Source organism: Salvia splendens, chromosome 2, assembly GCF_004379255.2.
Source record: "Salvia splendens isolate huo1 chromosome 2, SspV2, whole genome shotgun sequence".
Lineage (NCBI taxonomy): Eukaryota > Viridiplantae > Streptophyta > Magnoliopsida > Lamiales > Lamiaceae > Salvia > Salvia splendens.
Genome location: NC_056033.1, coordinates 39315424 through 39322608, shown reverse-complemented (window position 1 = coordinate 39322608; position 7185 = coordinate 39315424). Strand labels below are relative to the sequence as shown.

The window sequence follows — 7185 nt, the reverse complement described above, 5'->3', positions numbered from 1 at the left end:
TTTACCCAATTGGAATTTTATTTCTTGAGAGCTTACATGTGAAATGTAAAGGAGATATCAATTAACAAGCGAAATCAAACAAAACACACACATTAATATATGAAAAAGTTTCTTGATATAACGAATTGCCAATCAAGAAATGGACATTGTAAGCTCCCATGATAGATGATCGTCTTTTTCTCAAACAAACCGATCAAGGTATTCCTCTACAGTGGTGTATTTCACATCTGGATAGAGCTCTGAAGCCTCAAAACCAAAGGAGGGTTCGATTGTGAAGTAGGTTTGGTCTCCCTTAACGAATGTCGAGTGGTTGATGGCTAGTATGACGTTCACCGGAATTGGTGATTCTGCATGGACGGCACAAGTTTTAATATTTTTATTGGTAGAGTAGAAGAGAGATAAAGTGAAAAAATAATTTGGTATTGTTAGTGCAGAATGAAGCTCGGACTTACCAAAAGTACAAAATGAGTAATTTTAATAAAAGACACAAAATGAAAAATATATGAGTATTGATTGTGAACGGAGGGAGCAAGAATTAACACTCACCTTCAATTTTCTTTAAGAGTTAATCTTCTGGTAATAACTCTTTCTCTAGGGTTTTGCCTATCTTCTTCTCCCATAAAGCAACGAGCTCGTTGAACGAGTAGATGTTTTTCGGAGGCTTGATGTAGAGGACCTTGTTCAAAGTTCTTGGATCATCCACAATTTTGATGGTGTATGTGCCAATGTCATGTTTTCGTTGAACACAGTTAAATCAAATGTACCATTTCCCGAAAGAGTTGTTCATACAAAACATATATAGAACTCATACGATAAGATGCTTCGTCTATAACTAATTAGTTGGAAATTCGCATTGCCTACAAGAGTTAGTGTGTTATGAGTCTGAACATGGGTTATTTTTGTATTTCCTCAAAAAGTTATTACTGTCTCTGTCCTGATTAAAATGTCACTCGTTAGGTGACATTTGTATCCATACATTGTGCCAAGGCATATATTTTAGTTTCTAACAAATGCACTAAAAAAGGTGTCACGAACTAAATAAAGGTGACAACTCTTTTGTTCTTCACCACTACCACTCAAATAATGATGATTCTACCTATGCAACCACATCAAACAATATTATTATATCAAGTGTGTTTTAAAAATCGGACCGAATCGTTTAGTTCGGTCATTATTGCATCGTTCGATCCGATCTAGACTTAGAAAACGTAGAACAATTTAATCTCTATGAATTAAGAAACAAGTGATTCGCTTAATGATCCAATTTTAAAAAATTGATTCAACCCCATTCAATCTTATAACCGATATAGTATAACATGAATAATTTGTTATATCTTGGTGGGTGGATTACCTTTAGCAGTGCCGTCTCCATAAATGACTACTCTGTCCTTGGGAGTGAGTAGCCGGCGAAGTAGTTGGACGACACATAGGTGTAAGGAATGCCTGCCGCCTCAATAGCTCTGCGTATTTTCGCCTTAATCTCAAAAGTTGATTTCGCTGGCTCCACCGCACGTGTGCGATCCACCTCATTCCCAAATTCAGAAGGGAAGAACTCTGACACCCACCCAAACAAAATCAGCCAGTTGGCGTGATAAGCGGCAGATCCAGAAAACAACCAAACTCATAAAGCGAACGAGGAGGAAAGAGTAATCTTTTCCACAAACGTAAATAGAGAAAAAAAAGACACTAAAAACGACATCGTTTGACGTCTTCTTCTGCAATGCCTTAATCTCGGACAAATCAAAGCAACCAAGGATAAAAAGAAGAGAAAAGAAAACCTTGACATTTCCAGCTTCTTTAATGGCGGCTATGATCTTGTCTTGATCGGACAACTGCAGCTGTCCGACTGTAGATATAACAACGTCCACTTGTTTTATAGCCTTCACCAAACTCCCGTGATCGTTCAAATCACCCTGCAAATTAATCAATCTAGTCACATTTTACACACACAAAAGTCAAAACACACAGTAGCTGTGGGTAAAATGTATACATACGGAGAGACGGGTGACGCCGGAATCCTTGGAGTTGGATGAGCTGGGCTTTGGCGGGGTTGGAGGGGCTGCTGTCCCTCACCAAAGCGAAGGTGGGGTGGCCGGATTTGGCGGCGGCTTCCACGATGAATTTACCGATGTACCCTGTTCCGCCGATGATTAGAATCTTGCTTTTCTCCGCCATTTTCGGGTGAGATTTTAGAAAGCTAGTTTTAGAGTAGCATATAGATTTGCCATTAGGATGTTATTTTATAAAAAAAGGTCTATGATATAAAGCAAAAAGGATAGACCATGGATGAGCTTATAAATAAGAAAGACCTAATTATTTTTAGTTATGCATAGACCATAGACGGTTAAACCTACACCCTTACTTTGCCCTCACTTTTAATTATGCATCAAATACACTTCAATTAATTATGCATCAAATAATAATATTATACATTAAATAATAATAACAATTTATTTCCTATAGTTATTCAAATTTCAAACTAAGAGTAGTATTAAGAAACACCCAGTGAATACGGCATAGATTTAATTTTTTACATTAAATGCTTTTAAAAGTCTCTATGGCCTATGCTAGTCCCTTGTCACTAACATATTCTACTCTTTGAACATTAAAAATATGATTGATATGATTCGAAACTAAAGTGGTTCAAATAAAAAGTGAGAGGCATAACACGAGTTTTAATAAAATTGATTAGTATGTTATGAATAGAAAATTTCCAATTTATAAGTACTGTTACTCGTAATTATAAATGAAGTATATTATTCGTGGACTAATTTTTGTTAATATACCAAAATAATCAAATTAATAAAGGGTTAAAAAAATAATTAAAACATACTCCCTCCGTCCCATAATAGATGTCATACTTTCCTTTTTAGTTTGTCCCATAAAAGATGTCACGTTTCATTTTTTTAAAAAAAATTCTCTCTTGCAATAATATAAATATATTATTTTCTCTTTACTCATAACACACAAAACAAAATCTTCTGAAATCTTGTGACATTCCCCAAGTATGTCATTTATTATGGGATGGATGGAGTACAATTTAAAAAAAAATGTCTAAACAAGCCGTTTGACGTCTTCTTCTTAACATGACTATGCATATTAGAGTCGACCACGACATTTCCAACCATTCATACAAAATTAGTCACTGACACCACTAAATTGACAAACTACAAATTAAATTAGAGATCCAAATGAATACTAAGAGCATCCATAATGGGGTGCTCTAAAGTCCACCTAATAGGGCGCCCTATGCTCCGCCACATCAACATTCTAACCTCTTATCCTTCCACTTGTCGTGGGACGCCCTAAAGTCTGCCCTATAGTTTTCACTACTATTTTGTTAATTAATTTTTTATGTTTTTAAATATGTCATGCAAAATTCTAAAAAAACACTACGATTAAAGACAAATCCTACATTACTAATTAAATTTTTTTTACATGAGTTAGAAATAAAAAAACAAGTTCACTAAATCCTACATTACTAATCCTTCATTCCCAGCTTGCGGCGCAGATCATCAATCAACCACTTGAGGTATTCGGCTTTGCCCGGGTCCTCGCACTGCATGAGGGCGTGATGTGTGTCCAACAACGTCCTCCGGTTGGTGGCCGCCACCAACTCCGCGTAGGCATGTCCGGCAGCCGAAGTCGGGGCTGGGGTCGGGTCCGGGGCAGCGGCCTGTGAGGATGTCGCCTTCGCCTTGCTCTTGTTCTTGGCAGCCTTGACGCCAATGGGACGCCAGGAGGACATTAGTGTGCCGGAACTCTCATCCTCGTACATTGGCTAGTTGAGGTCCATCGGAGGTGCGTCGCTGTCGCTGCTCGTATAATCACCGGCGGCAGTGTTCTTCGTCCTCTTCGCTGCAGCCGATAGGGTCATAATCCCTCCTTGGAACTTCTGTTTATCCTTCAAGAGGAGCCAGGAGTTGTAATGCTTGAAATCGTCGTACAATGAAATGTACGATGCAAGCGCTTTATCGCGCGCATCAGTCAAACACTCGCCGCTGCCCTACTCCCTTAAGCACTTCTCGTACTCCGCCGAGAACAAATTGACCTGCTTCTTTACCTGATCCCAGTGCTTGCGGAGCTGCTTCCTATGGCGCTTGTAGGCGGCCGTCGGCTTGGCCTCGTTGTAGCGATCAGTGATGCGCTCCCAATACGCGATTTGCTTTTGGTTGTTGGCAAACACCGGGTCCTCCGAAATATCAATCCAACACCTAACCAAGACGATGGTTTCATCCGGGTTGTAGTTCGTCATCCCTGGGGCGAACTCTTCATTCTTATCCGGTGGTGGCAACTTCTGGGCCCTTTGCCTGTTCCGCTTCTTCTTGGTGGCGGAGCCCGAGGCGGCGGCGGCGGGGTGGGGCGTGGGCGCGGGTGGGAGACGACTCAATGTCTGACAGCCTGTATGAATCCGTACTGAAATCGGGATCGTACTGGGTGTTGGAGTCAAAGGGTCGTATTCATCAGGGTCTGTACCCGGTCACCATGCACCACCATTGAACATCGGACTATTCGGACTTGGGTAATCACCGGGATTCATTTTTAGTGTATGGAAGAGTGAGAATGGAAGAGTGAAGTTGGGGTGTATATATATAATAAATTTTGAAGAATTAAAAAAAAAAACCAGGTTGCATCGTCTGCGTGACCCACAGTGGGGCAGACGATACCACGGACGATGCGTGGTCGAAGCACTATCGTCCGTGGACGATGGATGTGCCATCGTCCGCATGGCTACAGTGGCGGACGATAGTCCGCCCCACTGTGGATGCCCTAAGATGTCATGATGATGTAAGAACTGAAATCATGGAAATGGTTGTTGCATCAAGTATATCTGGACAAGGTTGTGGTGCATATTCACTCTGGCTCCAATTCGGACGTAATTGTGGTTTTCGTTGTACTCGAGTGCATTTTAATATGGGATGCTAATCAGTGATCATTAATGACGTGAAAATTGAATGTCACGCTCTTTTCAAATTTGTATGTCAAATTTCAAATGTCAATCAAACCAAATTTTGGAAAATTTAAAGGCACTTATTTTATTAATCATTTTTTAGTTTCTTAAACATATAAAATGAGTTTTTTTTAGTTGTTCACTTACGTCGTCACATAAATACACCACTGCACTATTATTCATCCACATCACCAGAATTCTATACGTGCATACCAACTCGGCATCACATTTGCTCGATAAAAATCAATGTGGGATAATTGCGAATTTTTAAAGCCACATAATTTGTCATTTAAATTTTAAAAAATATGATAGAGATCAAAATTTGACCAACTTCTTATACAAGTAATTACCTTTCTGCCACTTTGGATTCAGAGATGACCATATTGCTCGTAACTTGGATGGAAGTATTTCAATAAAAAAATTCAAATCAATTAAAAGAAGTGGCAGATCGAAGGGGCTGCCAATCCCCCCGACAGCCAAAGAGCCTTAGGGTCATCCAGAAAACAACATGGCCGCCCCTCCCGACCAGCAGGAAAAAAGTTGAAGAACCACTTAGAACGCTTTGGTAAAAAAAACACAGTTTACATGCATACACAAAGTATTCATGAATCATGATGAGCTGAGAATTAAACAATAAACTAAATTGAAATTATTTGCAGGTGGGCATGGGGTGGTATAATTTCAGATGGGCCATCAACGGTTGAACGTTGGGTCTTTTATCTTTATATCTTGGGACCATTACAAGAAGGTGGCCTGGCCCTTTTCTGTTAATATACCAGCTCTCTGGGAGATACTCTTATATGTATTCATTTCCAATATAAAAACTACTACAGAAAAAAAAAACAATGTTACTGTCCAAACTCAAAGTAATATAGTACTCCGTATTCAATTTATCAGCTACTCCTAAGATAATAATGAGATTTGTGGAGAAACCGTGATTTTAATGTTTGGGGGCCAACTTACAAATTTACAGTTTTGCCAAAAATAATTTATGTGATAAATACTTATCTCCTTTCCCATCTATCCATATCTACTAAACTACTACAATACTATTTTTTTCTAATTATTTTTTATCATGAATTTCATGATGAAATTTTATGTAAATGAGAAATAAATAGATTAAAATATACTATATAGGATAACTTCAAATTAACTATAAAAGTCATAAACCTAAACAAAAGGAATTTTATGAAACTAAAACTAAAACTAAAATTAAAACAAACATATAATATAAAATAAACAAAAGGAGCGCACTAAAACACAAAATAAATGGAAATTTGGCGCATATGGGATTAGAAATAACTGGTCTCTAAGTTAATAACCATCTCAGCCTGGAATCTGTAGTTGTCATTCTTGAATATGTATGCATAGATGCATAATGAGTAGTAAATACTTAAATTGTTGAGGACCATTGGCAACCCTACAATCGTAAGATTAATTAATACGAGCTTCAAGTGTAGTAATATGATTAAAATTGTTATTTCGTAGATTACTGCCTATATTTATCACTCAAAACTTGCGGCAAACACCACCATAAACTCACCCAACCCAACCCAACATCATCCCTGCCCCCACTCCAAATTTCCGACCAACACACCCAACCCAACCCAACATCAGGGGCAAAGTCAGGATTTTGACGTCTGTGACCAAATATTGTCAACGTCACCAAAATAGTTGTGACATGAATAATAAGGGGGTTGCGACAGAGATTGATAGTTAAAGAGAATTGATGAGAGCACAATAGAACTAGCTAGATATGCATTCAGTAGCAACAACATCAAAATAATTAATGAATATAAAAAAAAATCAAAACTTTATTATTAAACTTGCCAATATTATGTGATACTCCCTCCGTCCGCGAATAAGAGTCCCGGTTCACTTTTACCATAAATGGTAATAGAGTCTCATCTTCAACTAACTCATTTCACTCACATTTCATTTAAAAATAATATATAGAAGTGGAACCCCTATTCCACTAACTTTTTTCCACCCATTTTTCTTAACATTTCTTAAAACACGTGCCGTCAAGGAATGAGACTCCTAATGACGGACGGAGGGAGTATATATTTACATATTTTAAAAGGGTTAAAGAATTAGTTTTGATTCTTCAATAGTAATGATAATTAATTATTTTATGAATTTTGATGTTATTCCTCTTATTTATAGTTTATAAATAGACCACTAATTAAAACCACAATAATTTAGAAAGCCACATAATCAAATTTTGGCCAAAG

At 37.9% G+C, this 7185-nt stretch overlaps 1 pseudogene; it reads right to left on the bottom strand.

Annotated features, from left to right (window-relative positions):
• Positions 1-2305, bottom strand: LOC121766104 (annotated as a pseudogene).
• Between the last annotated feature and the right edge of the window lie 4880 nt (positions 2306-7185).